Below are 24,388 nucleotides of genomic sequence, written 5' to 3' on the forward strand. Positions count from 1 at the left end.
AGCTGCTAGAACAGTGCACGACACACAGTTAGTGCTCAGTAAATACTTGTTCAATGAATGCATATCTGGAAAGAAAGGAAGATAACAAAAATTTTGAGAATCTGGTTAAAGTTTGGAGAAAAAATCTGTATTCTTATTTACTTTGTAGTCTGTAAATTTCTATTAATTCCTTACTCTTTACCACACAATATACTGGACACTAAATTTCAGGTGGCAAATTAAATGGATATAATACCTGTCCTGAGAACCTCAATAGAACACAAACCAGGATACTCTGTAAACCACTTTTGTGCTGAACTACTAAAATTTTGGTGGAAGTTTTGGTGGCTAATATACCAATACTTTTAGATAACATTTATTTATGTGACAAATAAAAATCAACATGTAATAGGTGAATGCAATGTTATTAGTCACAGTGTTAAGATTTCTAAAAAGCATTATTAAATTTTAGATTCCACATATAAGCAACATCATATGATAATTGTATTTCTCTGTCTGACTTACTCCATTTAACATGATAATCTCTAGGTCCATCCATGTTACTGCAAATGGCATTATTTCATTCTTTTTATGGCTGAGTAATATTCCATCATATCTATGTCTATATCTATATCTGCCATATCTTCTTTATCCAATCATTTATTAATGGACATTTGGGTTGTTCACACATCTTGGCTATTGTGAGTAGTGCTGCTGTGAACACTGGGGTACACGTGTCTTTTCAAATTATAGTTTTCTCCAGATATATGCCCAGGAGTGGGATTGCTGGATCACATGATAAGTCTATTTTTACTTTTTTTAAGGAACTTCCATACTGTCCTCCATAGTGGCTGCTTCAATTTACATTCCCAACAACAGTGTAGGAGGGTTCCTTTTTCTCCACACCCTCTCTAGCATTTATTGTTTGTAGACGTTTGGACGATGGTCGTTCTGACTGATATCAGGTGACACCCCATTGTACTTTTGACTTCCATTTCTCTAATAATTAATGAAATTGAGCATCTTTTCATGTGCCTCTTGGCCATCTGGATATCTTCTTTGAAGAAATATCTATTTAGGTGTTCTGCCAATTTTTTGATTGGGTTGTTTGTTTTTCTGAAATTAAGCTGTATGAGCTGCTTGTATATTTTGCAAATTAGCTGCTTGTCGGCCTCATCACTTGCAAATATTTTCTTCTATTCTGTAGGTTGTCTTTTCATTTTGTTGATGGCATCCTTACTTGTGCAAAAGCTTTTAAGTTTAATTAGGTCCCATTTGTTTATTTTTGCTTTTGTTTCCATTTCTCTAGGAGCTGGCTGTAAGAAAATACTGCTGCGATTTATGTCAAAGAGTGTTCTTCCTGTTTTCCTCTAGAAGTTTTATAGTATCCGGTCTTACATTTAGGTCTTTAATTCATTTTGGGTTTATTTTTGTGTATGGTGTTAGAGAATGTTCTAATTTCATTCTTTTACAGGTAGTTATCCAGTTTTCCCAGCACCACTTATTGAAGAGACTGTCTTTTCCCCATTGTATATTCTTCCCTCCTTTGTCATAGATTAATTGACCATAAGTGTGTGGGTTTATTTTTGGACTTTCTATCCTGTTCCATTGATCTATGTGTCTGTTTTTGTGCAAGTACCATACTGTTCTGATTACTGTAGCTTTGTAGTAAAAGATACAAATTTCATTTACAAACCAGATATAAACTCATGGACATTAAAAAAAAACAAACTAGTTATCAGGGAGAGAAAGGAGGGTAGGGATAGATTAGGTGTTTGGGATTAACAGATACACATCACTATATGTGAAATAGATAAATAACAAGGACCTACTGTATAGCACAGAGAACTATATTCAATTTCTTGTGAGCTGTAATGGAAAATAATCTAAAAAAGTTTTTATGTATGTATATGTATAACTGAAGCACTTTGCTGTACACATGAAATATTGTAAATCGACTACACGTCACTAAAAAATAACAATTAAAAAGTAGATAAACAGCAAGGACCTACTATATGGCACAAATAACTATATTCAATATCTTGTAATAACCTATAATGGAAAATAATCTGAAAAATAATATATTTATATGTATAATTGAATAATTTGCTGTATACCTGAAACTAACACAATATTGTAAGTTAACTATATTTCAATAAAAAAATTACAGATAAAGCCAAAAAAGGAGAAAAAAAGTATTATTAAAATTTAATCCTGAAATGTACTCTGTCAAAAGTATTACTGTACTCATTTTTCTAAAGGAATTCCTCACATAGTCTCTCAACAGAATTGGAATCCTGGAATCCATGTCTATATGTAAGGCCATTAAATTTCTATCCACCTTCAACCCAGAGAAGGAATTTTAACCTAAAGAAGAGAGAAATTGTGTAACTCAGTTTTGAGAAAATCATTCAAATAAATGTTGCTAACTACTTGATCATATTTCAATAGGAAAAACATCTTATTAATTTTTATGACACAAGTTTTCATGAGACCCTTATTAGTGACAAGTATTACAAAATAATTACTGTTCTCAGATAGTTTGAATATTTCTTCAGGTCCTAAGCTTTACTGAACAGATATTACTTTAATATGGTATGAACTGAACATATTCCACAAAGGAAGGTATACAAATGGTCAATAAGTAGTGAAAATGTACTCAACATCATTAGTCATTGGAAATGCAAATTATAGCCACAATGAGACACCACTGAACACACACTGGAATAGTGAAATTAAAAAGAGAAAGAATCTCAGGAAATTTTTTGGACTGAGGGCGACATTCTATATATCTTGATAGACATTTTTGTTATACTACTGTATGCACTTGTCAAAACTCATTAAACAGTACACTTAGAATTTGTACATTTCAATATAGGTAATTTTACACGAAAAAGTAAGCAAATATTGAATTCTAGTTAATGATACACATACTGAATGCTTAGTGGTAAAATGCATGTCTGCAACTTACTTCGAATAGCATCAAGGATTAAAATGGACTGATGGATGATAGAGGGGTAAGTGGATAAGATAAGTGTTCACTGTACGATTCTTTCAACTTTCCTATATGTTTGAATATTTTCATAATGAAGAAAATAATATAAAAATTTGTTTACGTCCTCTAATACTGGCATTCTAGCTTAAATTCCATATCATAGAGTCTGCCTAACTCTCCCAGGCAGAATTAATCCCATTCTCTTCTATAAACTGAGACATAAGGGATTAGGATAGGAGACAGGATTATTTGGCTCCTTCTCTCATTATATGTTTATTGCTTAAATATGTTAATTCAATTATGATTCAATGTTATTTTATTTTGAATTATTTATAAGTTGGTCATTGTTGTGGCTACTTTAGTACGCTGCCCTGTATTACCTTTAATTATATTAATGGTTATGCTTCTACCAGGCCATTCACTTTTTGAGGATAGAGCTTATCTATATTCGTTTTAATATCTCCCTCTGACATTTAGTACACTGGTTTGTACACTATTGGTGCCTCAAATCATTTGTTAAATAGAATTGAATTTTGGTCATCACCATTCACATTTACTTGCCAATATTCCACTCTTTTCTTTTCTTCACAAATGTGTTCTTCTATTTAGTTTTCCTAATCATCTATGACCCCTTCTGAAAATGTAAGAAAATAGATCAGGAGTTTTTGATTAAAACAGTAATTTTAATAACTATTTAAGGGTGAAGGAAGTTAAAAAGTACAAACTTTCAGCTATAAAATAAATAAGTCATGGGATAAAATGTGCAGCATAGTGACTATAGTTAATATTGTACTGCATATTTGAATTTGCTAAGAGTAAATCAAAAGTTTTCATAACAAGAAAAAATTTTTTAACTGTATTGTGATTGATGTTAACTAGACTTATTGTGGTAATTATGTCATAATATACACAAATATTGAATCATAATGTTGTACACCTGAAACTAATATGTGTAATTCTATATGTCAATTATATCTAAATAACCAAAAAAAAAAGAAAATTGACAATATAATCAATTGACTTTTTACTGTATGAAGTAAAATCAATGAACTTGAATTTGAACCTCTGATGTGAACCTAGGTCAATACAAAAAAAGCTGCATAAAACAGAGGCTCTGTGGAAGGTGCACAGTTAAGAACTGATGAGGGAAATAGGCTTGAAATCAATTTAAAGAGGACATATTGGCAAAAAATAATAATAAATTGTATTTTCTTGCCAGAACTCTTGATCATTACTTGGCTTACCTAGACTATTATTTCAAGTGGGAAATAATGGACACCCATATCTATTGTGTTAATGCTTTTCCGTGAGTTCTTCTTATCTAAATGTGAATGTACTTTCCTGGCTACCTTACAAAATATCTGCCTGTTTCTAAAGATTATTTGGAATAGTTCCTCTTCAAAGCACCGGTTTTTGTAATATCCTGTGGACCTCACTGCATCCTCTATTTTCTTTGACAAGTGCACGTGAAGTTATTGGAGAGATGCCTTTTAATTTCAACAGTGAATGGTAGGTTCAGGAAATAATTTATACATGAAAACATAATTTAATTATTTAGGTAACTGTAATTATAATTACAATAGAAAGGAACTTCTAACACTCTATGAATATATATCCACATAAAAGTAAGAAAATGCAGGTGGGAGAGAATAGAACTTAACTGTGCATAGTATTTAAGTCAAAAAGTATGCTGAGTGTCCATATAGTCCTCCCAGTGAGTATTATGTGCAGAATACAAAAAGTATGGAACATGGACTCTGCCTTCCAGGGGTGTATTTCTGTGTTTCAGGAGGAAACAGTCACTCCCACGGAAGGAAAAACAGAGTCATGTTCCTAGAGTCATGATCCCCCTACAACTTTCATGGAAAATATTAACTTTTCATAAGCTAGAGTCTTAAGGATGATTTCGGAAGCTATTTTCAAAGTAGATGAAAAAACTATTTTCTCACACCTCTGTCTCTGAAGGAAGATCTATGGGAAAGCCATATCCAAACAAGAGAGCAGCCCCAAATTTAACTTACAAGTTGAGTTCCTACCACCCATAAGAGGTGCCACTATGAGCCAGAAAGAATTCATAATAAGAGAAAATCAGGGAGAGGGAGGAAAATGGTAGGACACACACATTTTCAGCAGGAATATTGCTTAAATGGCTTTGTTTTTTTAAACATAAAATCATTCCTTACCACCAAATAATAGTGACACTTCATCTCATAAATATAAGATTTCAATAAGGCTAACAGCATATTATTTTTATACCTTTGCAAATTCTAAATCTATTTGTTTTTATGAAGTAATACATTAATTACTCTCATAAGCATCTACACAAAATTATTTCTTTGAATGTCAATATAAGTTTAGATTGATAAAAATAATTTTAGAGTAATATTTTAAGGATTTTAAATATCACAACTATCTACATAAATAGACTCCAATACATTGACTTCTTACGTTGCATTAGAAAAGCAGTAAAGCACACTGAATAAGAATGTCATCTCTGCAGCCTGACACCTTGGCTTCAAATGCTGACTGAGAACATAACAGCTAAACTAATTTGAGTGAGTTAACTTATTCACCTCTGAATTAAGTTCCTTATCTACAATGGAATATGAATAATGCTAATTATCTCATAGGTTTGGTGAGGATTTTAAAATATAATAATACATAGTACACAATAGAATAAAATAATGATATATAGCATATTATAGTACTATATAGTATATACTTGCTATCATTATTCAATACTGTACGGTGATTATGACACAAACTCATCTAGAAAATATATTATTTTTTACCTTTTTACAAAAACACAATATAATTATGTTCAATAAAACAGTTATTCCAATCCGTCTTGTCTTTGTTTTCAGCAATTTGAAATAATAATATAGACTACTTTTAATGCTAGTGATTTTAAAAATCACCTATATGCTAATGACAGCTAATAATTTAAATCTCAAGGATGGTATAACACAAAACAAATACATAGACTAATGGAATAGAATCGAGAGCCTAGAAGTAAAATCACACTTATATGGTCAACTAAAATTTGATAAAGGAGTCAAGAATACTCAGTGGCAAAAGAATAGCCTCTTCAGCAATGGTGCTAGGAAAACCAGATATCCCTATGCAAAAGAATGCATATAGCCCCCTATCTTACCCGTCTTACAAAAATTATCCGGAAATGCTTAAAAACTTAAATGTAAGACCTGCTCCTACAATACTTCAAAAAGAAAACAGAGAAAAAGCTCCTTGAAATTGGTCTTGGTAATGATTTTTTGGATTTGATACCAAAAGCATAAGCAACAAAAGCAAAACTCAAGTAGTACAACATTAAACTAAAAAGCTTCTGCACAGCAAAAGAAACAGCTGACAAAATGAATAAAGACAACCTATAGATTGGAAGCAAATGTTCACAAACCATCTATCTGATAAGGGGTTAATATCCAAAATATATGGTACCACAACTCTATAGCAAAAAACAAAACAAACAAAAAATACCAAAAAACAAAACAAACAAACAAAAAAACACCAGCAACAACAATCCAAGAACAAAACAAACAAAAAACATTCTGATTTTAAAAAATGGGCAGAGGACTTGAATGGATATTTTTCCAAACAAGAAATACAAATGGCCAATAAGTACACTAAAAGATGTTTAACATTACTAATCATCAGAGAAATAATTCTTAAAACCCCAATGAGATATCCCCTCATACCTGTAAAAATGGCCATCATCAAAAAGGCAAGAAATAAAAAATGCTGGCAAGGATACAGAGAAAAGGGAACCCTGGTGCACTGCTGGTGGAAATGTAAATTGATATAGCTGCTATGGAAAACACTATGAGGGTTCCTCGAAAAATTAAAAATAGAACTACCATATGATCCAACAATCCATCTTTAAGGTATACATCCAAAGGAAATGAAATTGCCATCTCAGAAAGACATCTGCACTCTTAGGTTTGTTGTAGCATTATTCACAATAGCCAAGTCACAGAAACAACTTAATGTCTACTGATTTAGATAAAGAGAATGTACATATATATGTGTGTGTGTGTGTATGTACATATAATATATAATTTAGCCATTAAAAATATGAGATCATGCCATTTTTAACAACATGGAGGAGGGCATTATGCTAAGTGAAATGTCAGACAGAGAAAAGCAAATACTGTATGATGTCACTTACATGTGGAATATAAAATCATTGAACTCAGATACAGAAGATAGAAATGTGGTTGCAGGGGCTGAGGGGAAGGAGAAATGGGGGAGATGTTAGTCAGAGGGTACAAACTTTGAGTTATAATATGAATAAGTTCTGGGGATCTAAGGTACAGCATGGTGACTATAGTTAACAATATGGTATTATATATTTGAAAATTGCTATGAGAATTTCAATATTCTCTCCATAAAAATGACAAGATGGTAATTATGTGGGGTGAAGCTTGTTACTTAATGTGGTGAACATTTAATATACACGTGTATCAAATCACATTGAACACCTTAAACTTGCACGCTGTTACATGCCAATTATATCTCAACAAAGCTGGAAAAAATTAAAAAGGGTAAATTAGTGAAAAAAAAATCACCAGGGTCAAACTTTTCCAAACGTTTCAAATATAAATATCTACCTGCCTATTTGATGTGTACATTTGAATAGGCATCTCAAAATCAGCATGTCTGAAAAAGAACTCCTGATTCTCTGGACCTCAAACCTGTTTTTCTTTCAATTGTCCTGTCTCCTTAATTGGCACCAACATCGAACCACCAATCCATGGATCCAGGTCAGGTTCAATACAGACTCATTATTGACTCTTTTACATCTCAAATCCAGTCAGTCCATCAGTAAAATTCTGTTTGCTCTACATTCAAATATCCTATATACCAAATTCGTGCATCTCACCCTTCTCTGCTACCACTGTGGTATAAGCCACTAGCACCTCACACCTAGGACACCGAGACTATAGTCACTGTTTCTCCCTATTTCCACATATATCCTCCTTCAGTCTTCTCTCCAACAGCAGTTTGAATATCTTAAAAAACATCAGATAATGTGGCATGGCACCACTGCTCAAAATTCTCCAATAATTTCCCACTTCACTCAATAAAATCTATCCTATGAAAGTCTGATATAAACTTAGGGCCCTTCTCCTACTTCACTTCTTCAGTCTCTCCCTCCCAATCACAGCTACACCTTGATGTTCTTGGACCACGCTCATTATGCTCCCAGCTGGTTCACAGTCTTTGCATTTGCTCTTCCCTTTGCCTGGAACACTTTTCTCCTAGCTATATGAACACTTGACTCAATCTTTTCCTTCAAGGTTCAGTTCAAATGTCAATCCCTAAGAAAACTTTTCCTAACTATAAAAAGTATGTTTCTCATTTTTAATCCCCTTAACTTATTTTAGTTATTTTCATAATACTTATTATTAATGACATATTTAATATTTATTTGCTTATTTAATATTCATCTTGCCCAGTAGAATATAAATTAAACTCTATGAGGGCAGGGACATTACTTTTTGTAATTTGATTTACAAACTTCAATGATCTATCCCCTGAAAAGCAGTATTGTGAAAGGAGTGGTGAAAAGAAAACACACACACACACAAACACACACGCATGCACACACACAAGCCTATACTTTGATTTTATGCACAACTGTCACAGTACAGTATGTAAAGCACAGAAGGGAAGTGAGATAACACATTAAGATAGATAAGAGATTTGAAAAGTGCCATCATTCACTTATGATATTACTCCTTTTCCTCAGAAGGCAGAGAGAAAAATATCATATCTTTATCTTCAGTTCAATAAAGTAAATTCTGAATGATGTCACCATGAATGAAAATGATTTCATGGAAATCATTATAAGATGTGTTGAAGAATATCCCATGAGAAGAGAAAGATAGGAAGACTGTTTTATTGAATTACAGAAGATGCATATAAATATTCTACACAAGCATATTCCCATATGAGATGTACAATCTAATTTGAGATTTGCAACTTTTTCATCAAAGCATCATGTTTGTGATCTTGGAAAGTCATTTACCTCAAAGGTGTGACAAATCACAGATCCAGGTTTTTAGACAACTGGGAATGGACTTTGCATGTCTCCACTTTCTCATTTTACATTTTAATCCTATTGAATGGATGTCCTATAAGTTTAAAATATTGTGATATGACCTTATATAACTTTTTTGACAAGGGACTGACTAATAAAATAATCTTTGATAGAGCTGTAATTTCTTATGGCATTTTATTGGCAATTACTGGAATCTAATATATGTTTTATAGCTCAACCAATTCTTCTGGGAAATTAATGTAACACATGAGAAAAATATATATTGAAAAGAAAAGAGTGCAGAAACAATACAGTCTCAAATTAGAGCATATATCTATGCTGAAGAAATGGTTTTATTTGTTTTTGTTTAAAAGAAAAGGTCTTATTTTTAAAGATATCTCAAACAGCAGTTGAGTCTGAATTGATTAAATCTTCCAAAGGATCTGATTCTAAATGTCTACAGGTAATTAAAAAAAGAAAAGACAAAAGTCTTATCTTTTACCACGAAATGTTCTGAAGTGGTCTATCACCATTAATTAACTTAGAATTCACTGTCAAAACATCAGTCACATGTTTGCTATTAATGTCAGCTTAATCAGTGCTTTCATGTGGAAATCTCAGATTTCTGCCTGATACCGCATCCCAAGACAATGTTCCAAAAAAGAGGTGAATGGGGGTGGGGGGGTTAAATAAAACATGTCTAATCATTCTTCAATTACCATTTAAAATAAATGACACTCAGAAAATGTGAGAAAGACTAGATTACAATAGAGCTATTGCTCACACAAGATAGATAATTTTTCTCCTCTATTTCAAAGCCAACACATAGCAGATAGGCAAGGACTCAATCAACTGGATAAATAAAATATTTACTTAAATTCTTAGAAAGTTATCTAAGACATAGTAGCCAAATGATCAATTTGCATGTGCCTTTCAAAAAGAAGATTCAAAATCATTTTGAGAAATTAGAATGAAAGTCCTCAAATAATGAGATTTTTAAAAATGGGGTAAATGCAGTGTTTCCACCGGAGTTTAAAATGTCAGTTATACCAAATGTGTTCATAAGAAAGGATCTATGATTATTTACTTGGCAATAGAACTTAGAAGATAAAATAATGGTAGTTATTATATGCTTTGGTATAATGTGTATTTTCTATTTGTTATAATATACTTTGCTCCTGAAAAATAAATTTTTTGCTGAAAGAATCCCTTTGTCATTCTGTATCTACCTCACCTCAGTTCCTTGGGAAACTTCTTTTATCCAGTTGTATGCATTTTTGACCCTTTCTTTGCATTTACGTTAGTGGAAAGTATATGGTTTTCTTCTGTGTGTTTTTATTTTTATTATTTTATAATTTACATAAGTGAAGCATAATCATTAGTACCCATAGCAGCTATATAGTCTGGGTATAAGAATACTAAAGGATGCCTACATATTGCATATGACTCAATATTAAAAAGTCTCATATCAAGCTAATAATAGCTACATAAAAATACTTCCTATCCTCCAATCCTGAAAAAGATATCCTTATTATGACAAAATAAAAGTACGGTTAGAGCTATAGTTTTAACATGACTTACAGTAAGAAAATTTCAAAGGTGATCAAATTTACTTATGATTCTGTATGTCTGGGTTTCTGCTGAATGGTAGTGATGTTTGGATAAGTAATAAAGACATCCATAATTCACTGTTACATAGTTATCCCATAAAATTTTTCTTGCCTTCGTTGCAGAAAAATCACTACTTATATATTAATAATCAGAATTTTCATTGATTTTTGTTCTCTTGATAGTATTATATAAAGAATTAAAAATTGTGATACATTTGAAATGTACATATTAATATTATTTTATAAAAATCTATACATTAAATTAAATTTTAAATATTAAAAAATATAAAATGCCATTTTTTGAAAATATTCATAATTATTTAATAAAACAATACAAATAATATCAATGTTTTAAAATAATACTATTTAAATGAAGCTGACTTTTTTTTAAAAAATTGTCTCTTCACATTTTATTTGGAAATAATTTCAAATTTACAGACCAGTTGCAAAATAAAAAGCAGTATAAAGAACACATATAACTTGTACACAGATTTGTCTATTGCTGACATTTTACCGTATTTTTCATTTTCTCTCACTCCTTCTTTTTTCTATACAAATATGCATGCCCACACAAACACACACACACACACACACACCCCACACACACCCCGACACACACGTACGTTTTTTTTTTCTGAGCCGTTTATGAGTAAGTTAACTTTCACAATAAATCCATGATGTAGAAAATACAATTATCATTCTCATTTTTGCAGATGAGATGACAAGGCATAGAGAGACTAAGTAATTTGCCTAAGGTCACAGAGCCAGCAAGTTGTAGAACCAAAATTTCAAATTTAGTTCCAGAGTTTATATTTTAACCAGTAACAATACAGAGAATGGTAAATTCTTTAAGGGAAAATTCAGGTAGTTAATGGAAGCAGAAAACAGAAAAAACTTATCTACTAATTGCAAACCACTTGGTTAATTTCCAAAGGGGCTATATATCCTACTTGGATCAGGAGTCCTATGTGGAAAGTCAGAAAAATGTCTTTAAAAAAAAAAGGATCATTCACCTATTTATAACTGAGTCGTTCTGCTTGACTGATATGGACCCAGTAGCTGAAAAAATATTACCTATTCTATAACATCAGGCTGGCCAAAATCGTTAATGGTCCTTTATTGGCATTGATCGACTGCCTCATTGCTTCATCAGATAGTTTTGCATGAGTAATTGTAGGTCACTACTTGTAAAGTGGATGAATTTGCATAGTGCACATTAATCAACAATCATTCCTGCTTTGAAAAATAGTGAAACAGATGGCAACAGCAATAGTACAAGTGACTGACTTTTGCCTCAGCAGTCTGGGTGGATGCTCAATCAAGAAAATTAGTTTATTGTGGTGATGATTTATTTTAGCTCCCAAGTGCTGTCTTCAAGTAGCAGTTCAAAGAATAAAGACTGTCTGAAATGTCTCTAGGCTTTTACCCTGTACAATTGAATCAGCAAAATGATGTCTTTCGTATCACATGTTAAAAGCCAAATACCTTCAGAGGCTATTTCCCACTGACATTCATTTTTCAATGATTTTGAGGGTGTAGGTTGCAATTTCTGCTTAATGCTACTTGTTTATAAGCTGACTTTGGTAAACATCATTGCTATATCTCTCATCTACTCTTTAATCTGACTTTATTGTGGGTTCATCCCCTAGGCTACTCTGAATTTTTTAAAAATCTCTTTAAGAATCATAGCATCAGATCTGTAAAAAGCAAATGCTCACAGTTACTCTCTGTCTTATTTTTCTTAGAAGTTAATTGGAGGAAAACAAAACCTATTCTAGTTGACATGATCCTTGTTATTTGGGCAGAGTGAGATAGAGAAGCAGAGTACCTAATTTTCTCAGGTATATTTACTCCTTCAAGTCAGTGTTGGCTTTTAGGGAAAAATAAAAGATATTTATATAAAAACCAGGGGGAAAAATCACAGTAGAAAATGTCAAAATTGTAACCTCTAAAAGAGAAGTAATCAGAGTTATGACACCAAGTATTCAAGACAGATGACATGGAAGATACATTTTATGCCCACAAAAGTTGAAACAACACTAAAGCCAGCAAACATTTTGGAAATGTTGGGGCATTGCTACATGAGGGTGATTTTTTTTTAACTTTCTCTCAAATATGGTATCAACTTCATAGCACCTCTGTCCTTGGAAACTTTAAAAACAGGTTAGATACAGTGACTTCAGAACTGATATCCAAGTGTGCAGGTGAATAGACCAGATGGACTTTGGTCCTTTCCAAAGGATGGTGATAGGAAAACCCAAAATCCAATCTTGTCTTGGCTTATTTGGTTGGTTTCTGACAGGACAGCAGCTGGTGTTTGTGGTTGTGTAATGAAACTTCAATCACCAGTTGGGCTAATTGTAGTAAAATGTGAAGAAAAACATTCTGGTTTGGTAATTTTCATTTAACCAGTTCTCCTTAATTTTATACACTTCACTTTGAATTGGGTAATTGAGCTCTTGTTTTATCCCCAGCCACTAAATGCCAACATCAGCAAAATCCAGAACTCTATACATGAATTGGATAGAGAAAGATCTGAGGACATGAACACAGAATCACATTTTGGCAGAAGTGAAATCTAGTGGGTAGTAGATAGTATCTAGCAGAGATAGTGATTATAATATCTTGGAGGAGGTCCCTAAGATCAAGGGAAAGAGCTTATTCCAACACTTAAGTGAGACACAAGGTCAAAGTCTACATGAAAAGCAAACACACTAAACTCTAGTCCAGCAACTCAGAATCAGATCAGACTGTCAGAATAAAACAGGAACTTAATCATGAAACTGAGACTTCAGTGCCTGGGCTTGGAGTAAGTGAGAAAAACAAGATGGAGATTTAGATCTAGTAGGATCAAATTAATAGGTGGGGCACCAAGAATGAGACTGACACAGGAAAAAGTTTCAAATCCAGCTTTCAAATGTAAGCTATAATTTGTGCAATGACACTAATACAAGGAAAATGAAAGCCCATTTTTCAGTAGGGTACCATCAGGGCAGGAAGAGAGTGTTTACGCAGAGTCCTTTAAGTCGCCTAATTTTTTTTCTTGAATCTATTATTGGTCCTAGGAATTGGAACTGGCCTAAACCACAGGTGAGGGTCAAGAAAGCCCAGTTGAGAGGAAGATTTGGAACCTGGCAGAGTCTAATAAAAACCATGGAGAGAAATAAGGTTACCTCAGGTGCACTCACTTGAAGACTGGCAATGCTGTCGGATAAGGTGAAGATGAGAAACCTTGAGCCAAAGTAATAAGTAAGATTACAACTGCAGACTCAGCTTGGGCTGCAGACACAAAAAATATGTAGTCATTTGAGTGCAGCAGAGTAAGCATACATAGTAGAGGACTAATTTGTTCAGCTACTGTTCTAGCTTATTACCCATCTTTGCTTAATTGCTACTGTACTGGCCTCTGATGCTAGCATAAGGGTCTTTCTGAGCTGTTTTTCTATGAAAAAATTCATAAGGGTGAATATGAGCTCTAAGATCAGAAACAGTGAGATTTAAATATACATATATATATACACACACACACATATATATATATATTCTATCTCTAGTGCCCTTTTTTTAATGACTATTTTTTAATAATTAAATTTCACAGATGGAAATTCAGTAAAGTCAATCAAAAGTCCATGACAATGGCATGCCCCAGGAATGAAAAAGAAACATTTCCATTAAAACTAATCATTACAGAGATCTGCCTGCACCATGGAGCCATAAATTTCTATACCATTTTAGCAGGATTAACTAATAAAATCAAATGATTGTTAATTCAAGTAACAAAGATCTGCCATTTGGATTTTTTTTTTAATCAATGAAAACAGAAAAAAGATCTTATTACAAATAACTCCCCTATATCAGAATTTTCTTTACAATTTAATTTATTTTTATAATGTGGTGTCATGTCTTGAAAAAAATGGAAATAATGGTAGAAATCTATTTGATATTCAAAGGTTTTCCTATTGGTCACACATATTGTACAAATCAATAAACAGATATATACAATAAAGATTATATTGATATTGCTTATGGATATTGTTGTGATAGTTACTCTCTGTGAAATAGGGTTGAATTGACAAGATACGAAATCCTAACAATTGTTAATGATATGTTATTTTTCCAACCTAAGAGTATCTACTCATTTGATGGTCATTAAAACTGTTTAAATTATTACCATCCTATGATATTTTAACTGTTTGACAATATTATTGGGACGAGTGTTATGAAGACTATAGTCAATACTTCTAAACCATAGTAATTTCACCTTTCTTTGGAATTAATTATAGATTGTGGTTTTATAAAGATTAATATAATGTAAGGATAACTGTTCCCCTGACTTATAAGGTATTAGATCACTTTGAAAAGTCACTGATTTTTTAGAGAAGTATTTGTATGTATATGCATTTAAGTGTTTCTATAATTTTCTATATCTCAATATTTCAGTTCTTAAGTTTTTAGAGATCTAAAAAAAGTTTGGAATGATTTCAAGAGAAAAGACACATGGATATTATGTGGCCTAGGACAAAATAATTATGCTGCAGTGTTTAATCATGTCTAATATTCATGCTAATGACCTATTTTTAGACTAGTGAACAATTGAGAGTACATTGCCATTGTTTTATCAGAGTCTTTTTGTAACATGAGGCAAACTTTTTTTCAAGACAGACTGAAGTGACAGAGTTTGGTACAATATAAAAAATTTGACACTCTACTCTTCATTAAGATGTCCTTTCATAACCCTACTCCCACACATTTAAAACGTATTTTCTTATGCCCTTAACAATAAAGAACAGCTTTAATTATTTTGAAATCTGAAGGTGAGAAGACATATGCATTTAGAAAATAATAACACAAAGAATAAAAAATCAGTCTTCTAATGAGCGAGAGACTTTGACTTTCTCAGATGGCATATAATGTTTCTGGAAGATTCCAGTGGAATTTCCAGTGACACAAAAATTTCCTGGTACACCCAAATATTTAATTAAATAGGGAAGTATGTTCTAAACAAACACAGATGTTTATGGTTCTGTTTGACTGACAGTATTTCTCTGCCAAACATTATTGTTTGGAGAGACATTAAAGGTCTAACTAGAAACAACTCTATAGTAAAAGGAGAGAATTACAATTCCGTTTGCAGTAATTAAATCACTTGATAGTAAGCAGGGCTGATCTGGAGCAATGAATTTTTTTTTTCTGAAACTATGCCACAGTTCATATGTGAGTTCAGATATCAGCATATGTTTTCCAAATAAGTCAGGCATCCCTTTGCAAATGCACTTATTTGCCTTTAGAAAAGTAGCCCAATATAGTGTTAGAAAACACCTTACAAGAAAATGGGATCTTGACCCAATGAGCTTGAAAAGCACCCAAATAAACAAATTTAAGCAGGTTTTCCTATTTCAGCAAAATTCTAAGAGTATTTAATATGCAGTCATGTCTTTTGAGTAACCTGGAGATGAACATGTTTCTCATAATTGACTACTAAACTTCTCACCACTTCCCCCCCATAACGTTTCATGGTATTGGTGATTTGCAGGATTCACTTTGGGATATGTTGCTCTTAAGTGTTGTTTAGGTAGTAAATCTAACCTATCTCTGACTTTTTTTTTTGAAATTGATTAACCTCGTGTCTCACTCCCCTAAACACAAACTAGCTCATAAAAGAAATGATATGAAATATCTGCCTTCTAGGCAGACTCGTTTCTGTGTTTCGGCTTCCCTCTCTAGCTTGAGTTTGTTTCCTGAGTTCTAAGTTTTGGACTCCATGAACTTGTTATAACACCAGAATGGCAGAGTAAGTGGAGGAACCTCTCTTTTCCTTCTCTCCACCACCACCTCTCTAAGATAATTTGGTTTGCATGCTCAGCTTCTTACCTTCCCCAGGACTTTAAGAGAGTATTACCTATGTGGGCCCAGTTTGGGGTTTTAATAACACAGAATAAAAAGAATTAACAGAGGCAGAGGAGAGATAGTGGGAAAGAGATTAATAACAATAATAAATACCACAACCATACTGCTGGCTTTTCTGGAATAGCTACTGTTTGTCAAGAACATGGCAGTAAATGAAACAGAAAGAAAAGAAACAAAAGTAGGAAAGTCTGTCAAGCTACCTGATAAAAATAATCATAAGGAAAGGCAGGAGGAAAAGAGACCGAAAAACCTTGCTGGCTGAAGATGCAGGAGGGGGTACAATAAGTAAGAACAGGCTTGAGGAAAGCCTTTGGAACCACTATAGGAATGAAAGACAATTTAGGGTGAGAGTAAAGGTAATTTTGAAAAGTATCCAATTCACTCTACTTTGAATCTCCTTTAATTGTCTAGTTAAATACTGGGATGCCTTGTTAATTACTTTTAGCTATTGAGCTATGGTTCCATGAATGCATATAAACTTCTACAAGGACAAGGAGGCACTTCAGGTTAAATTTAGGTTGTGTTAGCTTCTTTGACCGGCAGACCTTCTGGACTTAGTGGCTCAGCTTTTTGGATTTTTAGTTTCTTATCAGTTCTTAGCTCTGCCTGCTGTCTTGGTTTTCATAGTACTGTCTTGAATGAGAAATTTCTGTACCATTTCTAAGCCTTGCCATTTCAAAAAAGACCACTCCTTGGCCCTGAGTTCTTTCCTCCCCCATCATCCTCTCTATCCCTAGTCTGTGGGACAGGGCACTTCATTAATTACCTTCCATATCTTCTACTTGAAAATAGAGAAGCTCATATACTGTGCTAAAGAATTGGCTTGTCTGTTGGTACAATTTGCAACCATTTCTGCTTTGTTGATCCTGTTTATCAATCTTTGTCCTCTCTGTGCCACAGTATTTTTAGACCAAACAAATGAAAACTGAAATGATGATTTCTTTTATATCAGAGACTCAAGATGTCTACACCTCAGCTGGGGCTAGGAAAAGTAAGATTCTTAGAGTTCTATCTATGAATACTCAGAGCCAAAGAAGGGAGAAGAAAGAGAAAATGTTAAAAGAGAGGTCAGAAACTGTGAAAGGTTAGATTCTGCATCAGGCTAAACTGTGGAAGCAAGGATATCTGTGTGTGGATAGAAAGGACTTTGCACTCAAAGTCAACAGAATGGAGGGAGCAACAAATTAGGCAGAAGTCAGGTTAAGGACACATATGGAAATTTCCTTTATGCAGCCAAGACTTAGAAGACTTCTTATCCACACCTTACTGGGCTGGACATCTATGGAAAACTCTCAACAATCACATTGCAACCACACTAAGTTCAGATGTCATCCCAAGACCTGAAAAGGTGTACTTTTATTGCTATAATTTCCTCTCTTCTTAATTTCCCCCAACCTAAGAAGGTTACTCTGTCTCTAATACTCTGACAACATTTGCACTCCTTTATGTATTATCTGGACATGACATGCCTCTATCTGTGCAACAATGCCTCTCTCCTCTAGGCACCCTGTACTTGGCAGCATGCCACAGCAATGCATCACATTTTATACCTTACTCTAGCTTACTTAGCAAGGGAACACACACGGTTTCATATACATGTTTGTCCTTTTTTGTTATTTTCTATGATTTTTCTGAATGTTATTTGTTATTCCAATTAATTATTCATAGACCATATAAAGGTCTCCTGTTTAACCATTTTGCTCCCATTAAGAAGAGGCTATAAAATAATTTATAAATAAAGACATCATCAAGGGATTCACATTTAGGTTTGCTTATCGCATATAAGATAACATAATATTATGTTTTTCCTCTTGTTTTTTAAGTATATTTTACACTAAACTTTAAACTTTTGCATGTTTATTTCTGTAAACTTTATGATAATTAATTACTCTATTGTTTTCATTATTTATTCTTTTCTATAAATTCCCTTTTTGTTAATTTTTCTTGCATAGATAGTAAAAATTGAGTCTAATAATGATGTTAAATAATGGCATTTTGAAGAGAACCATCATATGTTTGTTTTTGAAATGGCACTGACTTTTTAGTATAACATACCATTGAAGTCTGCATTTAATTTTCTATCAATCTATCATATTATTTATGTTTCATATTGAATCAAGTATGAATCATACTTGATTCATAGACCAGCATATTTATCATTCACCTTAAAATAGACTTGTTTAGTGCCTTTACATCTTATGATTTATATCTTTTTATTTATACAAAGTTTTTCATCATCATGCATTTTTTACATTTGAATATTAAACAAGAGAAAGGTTCATGTAATTTCTCAGACGGTTCTTTCAGCCCAACTGGCAGCAGGTATTTGGTTATATTTCGCAATAAATCTAATGCTCAAAACATGGAAAGTACAAATTTTTCTTCCTTACTGAATCTGGCTAACACACCACAAGGGGTATTGGAAAATCCAAAATTATTTGAGGCTTTCTGCCAATAACACTGGAATGTGTGGAAATGGGAGATGGTAGTGAGGATTTTGTTCTGGTTCAAACATTTTATTAAAAATGTACATAGTGAGTCAAGCAGAGAGAGAAGTATAGATTTTTATGTATTTGTGTGATACAGTTTGCTTTATTAAGATATAAGTATAGACAGGAACTATCTTATGCAATTTTTCCAACTAACACAGAACTAGAAGAGAAGAAACTCAGAACAACTTTATAAGGAAATGAGTTAATGAATAAACTCCATCATTTTAGGAAAAGAAGTAAGTACCTGGTATTTTTTGGTTTCTCATATCTATTCTTCACTCTTCTGTTAATTCTACCCAGGTTTCTTCTGGAAAGCACCCTCATCCCCAAATTCAGCTCCCATGCCTAGTGAAGCTTTTATCTGGTTCAAAGTTACAGCCTGTGACCTATATGTAAGTCAATTAATGCATCAATCCACCAGTGCATTGAGTTCATGTCCAGAGAGACACAATAAGACTTACTGAATTTTCTTCAAGAAATCTTTAGAATGATACTCTTAATCTTGTGCATAGACTGAAGCTAAGTAAAAACTGGCTCTGGAGAAACTGCAGTTATCCTGTGACCATGTTGGAGGCGATCCCATGGTAACTAAGCATAGAGGTGCATACACAAAGGCAGAATTAAGAAATGGAAAAAAGAAATCAGTTCCCTGATGATACAATTAAAATCTCTGCCTCAGGCTTTGGAGACACCCCTATACTGAAACCTATTAGCTATGTGAGACAAAAAATTTTCTCTATTTGCTTAAATCATATTTGTTTGGACTTTATATCATCTGCAATTGAAAGTTTCTTTAGTCTCAAGAAAAAAAATCACGAAGGCTCTACTGCATAAAAATTGATGAGGACTTTGCTGTCTCATTCTATCCCAAAATAGAATCAGATTCTACCTCTCAACTGTTTAAGCAGTGGCTTTCAAACTGTATCCAAACAGTGTCCTCATCCAAGTACTCCCGGGAGAGAAGAGAAGGATAGGGACATGGAGTGCTAGAACATCATGCTGGAATGACCAGAGACACTCCACATCTCTACTGAGCTTTTGAAGGAGGAGTTCTGAGGCTCAGATTAAGTTTGAAAGCTATGGTTAAACTGTGTTCTTACTCCTTCTAAGCAGGCAGCAGAACTGAAGGATATATATATCTGTTTTAAACAACCCAACCATAACACAATAAAACCATATTTACATTTATAATCTTTCCCCTTAATAAAAAATGGTGCTGTTCAGTGGTAACTTAAGTCACTCTACAGTTTATGACATCTTTTAACTTTCATTATTTAGTGTTTTACTTCTCTTCACTCAGTCATTGAAAACTAAATCCATGGTATCCTTTACATAATTTTAATATGCATAATAAAGCACATTTAACTAGTACATGATTAGATGAGTCAAATCAGGCATTCACATTTATCCAGTGAGAGTTTCCTTTAATAAAACAATGTATCTAACTTCTCAAAATTCCATAAAAATTTGGACTTGGGTCAAAGATTATATTAATCACTAAGGGGGCAGCAAGTCTCCTATCACCTTGCTCCTATTCTTCAGTAAGGCAGTTATTATAAAAAAGAAAAAGGATAATGCATGTGAGATAAAGCATTTTAAAAAGTGGTGCTCAGTGCTAGGCACACACACCTATTCAATATTAATCATCACTGAGTCATCATCATAATCATTATTCATCATCACCACATACTTAAAATCAAGATTATTAGCTTTAAAATTCTTTCTAGATGTAACATTCAACAAATCTGTAAGTAATTACTAAAATGGATTCCCATATTACGTTTTAACTAAACTTTTTTATTTGGAATAATTTTAAGCTTATAGAAAAGTTGCAAAGAGAATACAGAGGGTTTGCATATACCCTTCAACCACCACCAATTAAGATAAATGGTCTATATAATTTTGTTATCAATATTTAAAACCTATAAATCTAATCACTAATTTTGATAAAGTAACTCATATTTAGACACCTCTGACTTGCACATGCAAATCAATTCTCTTGAATAGCACAGTAGCCTAAAGCAAAAGCAACACAAAAGCAAATGGTTATTTCCTGACATAGCATTATAATGAAATGAACTTTGTTTGGAAATCTGAATAATCACAAATTAAAATTGGCAAATTATCTAAAGACATGACTTTTTTAAAGATGGCATATTTAATAATAGCCTACATATATTTATAACTAATTATTTACCATATAACTGGAAGAAGAAAAGGAAAAAAACCCTTACACTACAGAGCAGGAAACTTGAATAAACTTAAAAATATTTTTAACATAGTTTTTAATATTCTAGAATATATTGTCAAGGGAAGTTGCCAAATCTATTTTTATGGTTTTTTTTCTTTAATAAGGTATATACTTTCTTGGAGATTTAAATGCATTGGTGCTAGAAAATGAAAATACACTCAAAGCTTTCTACTTCCTAATAATTTTTAAATTCTGTAGTTACTTCCATTGGTCCAAATACATGGTGACAAAGGATCATCTCTGTAATCTCAAAATACTATACCACACTATTAAGTTTAGTCTCATGATCTGGTACAAGCACCTTCTAATACAATGATTATATATTGCATATGGATTTGATTCACTTTCCAAAAACCTGTTAGTTAACAGTAACCAAAGCAACTGTTGTCCTTACATCTGTCCATAGGAATTGGCTTGAAATGACTAACTCATTTCACAAAGAGCACAAACGTAACAAAAATCAGTTATGAGTGAAAAATAAAAACAAATGCAAATGTCCAACATAAGAACAATGATTAAATAATTGATGGTGCATGTATTTGATTGTGTATTATATAGTCAGTAAAAACAGTATTTACTAAATTTTCAGTGGAATGAAAATGTCCAAAATATAACATTTAGTGTACACATTGCGATCTACAAAATTTTATATAAAGAGTGATCCCAATGAAAATATGCAAAGACAAAAATAATTCAAAAATTTACTTGTAGGATAAATGGCAAAACATTAATAGAGATTGTTTTAGAGATGAGGTTACAGGTGATTTCATTCATGTTTCTTCATAATTTTCTGTACTTTCTGAGTTTCCTACAGTGGGCATAGATTGCTTTTCTAGCTCAAGCATAGTTTTTCTCATCAGTAACAATAAACTAAAACAAGCACTTAGTGGTAGAGACCAGGAGTTAGGACTATTTTAAGACAGAGAACAAGCTATATATTGATGTACCGTTCAAAATATAGGGCTAAGAGAAAATATCACACTCTCTAAATGAGAATATACATAACACAGAACTATGTATTCTCCAGGATCTAACTCAAGTCACAGTGCAATTCTTTCTAGACCTTATTACCCCCATTTGATATAAATGTTTTTATTAATTCAAATAATTAATGCCTTTATTTATAGATAGTCAAGGGATTAAACACTATTTTGTATTATTTATGTATCTAAGAAAGGACTAACTACATTATTGCTTCAAAAATACTTTGATATTTACTTATACAGCAATTAATGAACTGTCCATTTCTGGAATGTAAAAATGGGAAATAGATCCTGGTCTGCATCCACCTCTGTGTGACTTCTCAGATTCATTTTTAAGATGATCTTGTGCTTTGGTTCTTTGCTACACCCTCACATCTTACCTCAATAAACATTTTCAGGGTTACTTTCCATTTGGTAATGAGAATATATAAATAAATAAGACAAAATTTATATCATTTAAGATATAGTTTTAAATGTTATTAGAGACAACAAAATAAGAGTGGCTTAAGCAATATAGTTTTTTCTCTCTCTCTGACAATAGTGTAGACAGAATCAGCAGGTCATAGTTTATATGCTCCATTTTTCTGAAATCCAGCCATCTATCATCTTGCTGTCCTACTATGTCTAAGCTGGTTTGTCATCAAAGTGGTAGAATAGATGAGGCAAGAGAAAGAGCCTTCTTTTCCCTTTAAGGGTACAACTTGAAAATTACACATATTTCTTCTCAGATCTCACTGGCTAGATATATGCTGTCCAATACAATAGCCCCTAGCCACGTGTCATTATTGAGGATGTGAAACACAGCTCAATATCAAATTGAGATATGTTTTAAGATCAAAATACAATGGACTTTGAAGATTTAGTATGAAAAAAGAATGTAAAATATATTATCAGTGTTTTATATTGCTTACGTGTCATAATGATACTATTTTGGATATACTGGTTTAAAGCGTATCTTTAAAATTACTCTCATGTCCTTCTTTTTACTTAAAAATTCAGCTGATAGAACCATTTTAATTGCATACATGGCTTCAATTATATGTCTAATGGAATATAATGGGCTAAACATTTGCCACATAGTCAAATCTACTTGCAAGAGAGTCATAAAATATGTTTTGGAAATCCATGTATCCTCTGACAGCTATGGGTTTTTTACTATGACATAGAGAGAATAATGGGGATGAGGAGATAAATTGCAGTATCTTCCACATGGAATTTCCTTTCAAGGAACACAGATTTATCACAAAGAAGAAATAGGTTCATGTTTTAGGAATAGGAGTTGTTGGAAGTAAATTCTTCATAGGTGTTTTGCATTTCTGCAAGTCTTGTGAGTGAGGTACTGACTTCCCTTTGTTCCAGACTATCTTTCTGAATGTTTGTATAGTGGAAGGCCAAAGGCCATAGATGAGATAGTATCTTGCTTAATAGCAAAGGACAGACAGACATGCTTTCTGCCTGCCCATTTTAAAAGACTTAAGTTTCCTAAGCTCAGGGTTTATCTCCTTTAATGCAACCCATTACAACTACAGGTACCATCTGCCCCTCTTCACATGGTCTTGTGGAATTTAGACCTCAGGAAACAATATAAAAATGGTGATACTCTGACTACTGTTATCGCTCAAATAATAAACTTCCTTTGCCTCCTATCCAAAAGTCTTGTGACTTCCGACAACATCTATGAAAGTGTGGCATACTGTCTTGTTAGCTTCAAGTAGGGTAAAACTCAGACTCTTTGCAGTTCTTGATAAGAGTATCTATAATTTGTCAGTTATACTTTATGCAACTTCAACAAAAATGCTTAATATGTAATAAGAGTGTACATATTAAAAGCAGTCTTAGAAGTTTGGCAATTCTACCATACATGACCACTGTATGATGTTGCATAACTGACTTCTTTGTATGCCATTTCCTTATCTAAAATAACATTCTATCTCATCGGTTCATGATAAAGATTGTATGAGGTAAATTTACATAAAATGCTTAAAAGAGTGCCAGGAACATGATTTTCACTCAATAAATATTATCATTACCAATTAGATGAGGAATTATGACTAAATGCAATAAACATTAAATTGCATTGAGCAAATCTGACAATTTGTTTTGTATGGTTAAT

This window comes from Camelus bactrianus, chromosome 15, assembly GCF_048773025.1.
Source record: "Camelus bactrianus isolate YW-2024 breed Bactrian camel chromosome 15, ASM4877302v1, whole genome shotgun sequence".
NCBI lineage: Eukaryota > Metazoa > Chordata > Mammalia > Artiodactyla > Camelidae > Camelus > Camelus bactrianus.